This window comes from Rhinoraja longicauda, chromosome 3, assembly GCF_053455715.1.
Source record: "Rhinoraja longicauda isolate Sanriku21f chromosome 3, sRhiLon1.1, whole genome shotgun sequence".
Taxonomy (NCBI): Eukaryota; Metazoa; Chordata; class Chondrichthyes; order Rajiformes; family Arhynchobatidae; genus Rhinoraja; species Rhinoraja longicauda.
In genome coordinates this window covers 101,380,750-101,382,332 of record NC_135955.1, presented here as the reverse complement: position 1 = coordinate 101,382,332, position 1,583 = coordinate 101,380,750, and positions in this window count along the sequence as shown.

The window sequence follows — 1,583 nt, the reverse complement described above, 5'->3', positions numbered from 1 at the left end:
TATACAAGCCTAGTCGCTCCAGTCTTTCAACATATGACAGTCCCGCCATTCCGGGAATTAACCTAGTAAACCGTGGTGTCATCTATCTGCCTGTGGGCTGTTGTTGAAGCAACATGGATGGGAATCTAACGCAGGAGCAACAGTGATCACACTGCCCAATCCGACTGCCCTCAGTGTTTTCATCAGGGAGACTGTTTATGGCAACCATTAGTGAAACTCCTGCCATTCAAACTCCCCAGCACATTGCACAACTGAAGATAGACACAAAATGCCGGAGTAACTCAGCGGGTCAGGCAGCATCTCTGGAGAGAAGGAATGGGTGACATTTCAGGCCGAGACCCTGCGTCAAACAATAGACAATAGGTGCAGGAGTAGGCCATTCGGCCCTTGGAGCCAGCACCACCATTCAATGTGATCATGGCTGATCATTCTCAATCAGTACCCCGTTCCTGCCTTCTCCTCATACCCCCTGATTCCGCTATCCTTAAGAGCTGTATCTAGCTCTCTCTTGAATGCATTCAGAGAACTGGCCTCCACTGCCTTCTGAGGCAGAGAATTCCACAGATTTACAACTCTCTGACTGAAAAAGTTTTTCCTCATCTCCGTTCTAAATGGCTCACCCCTTATTCTCAAACAGTGGCCCCTGGTTCTGGACTCCCCCAACATTGGGAACATGTTTCCTGCCTCTAACGTGTCCAACCCCTTAATAATCTTATATGTGACCTAGAGTCAGTGGTTACAACTGAAAATGACTGAGTTAAAGACGACATAAATATTATAAAACAAGCAGCATATAAATATTATAAAACAAGTACCCTGAACCAACATCTCAAAACGGGGGAAGAGAAACTGATGAAGACAGCGGCAGACAAGCGGGCACGCAGAAAGGAGCGCGGCAACTTCAACAGACCAGAGACCACATACAAACGTGACCTTTGCGACAGAGAATGTCGCTCCCGCATTGGTCTCTTCAGCCACAAGCGACGTTGCTCTAGCCGAGGTGTGGAGCCAGCAGCCAACTAGGATGCATCATCAGCCATGACCAAGGGGGCCTAAGAATGATGAATCATCCCTACTGTGTGCGGGATACTGCTAATGTGTGGCGATCGCTGGTCGGCGCAGACTCGGTGTGTAGAAGGACGGACCTGTTTCCACGCTGTATCTCTAAACTAAACTAAACAGCACAATTATAGAATTGATTTGGCCAAAAGTAGCTGTGATCCAGTGGAGAAATGTAGAAAAGGGGGGAGACGGCGGGTGAAGAGAAATGACATTCTGGCCTTCCATCACAGTGAGGAGGGGACTGGAGGAGACTCACTGTGATGGATGTTACTTTTTTTTGTTTTTTTGTTTTGTGTTGGTTTGTGGTTGTGTAAATTGCTTATTTTATTGCTCTTACTGTTGGACTGTGGGTGACGAAACCTCGTCCAAAAGACTTGTTTTTTGGATAGTAGTCAATAGTCAATTTATTTGTCACATACACATAAATGTGCAGTGAAATGAAAAATTACCCCCAGTTCAACAATAACGCCAATAAGAATAATCAATAAAAATGCAATAACACATACAATCATAGCCAACAC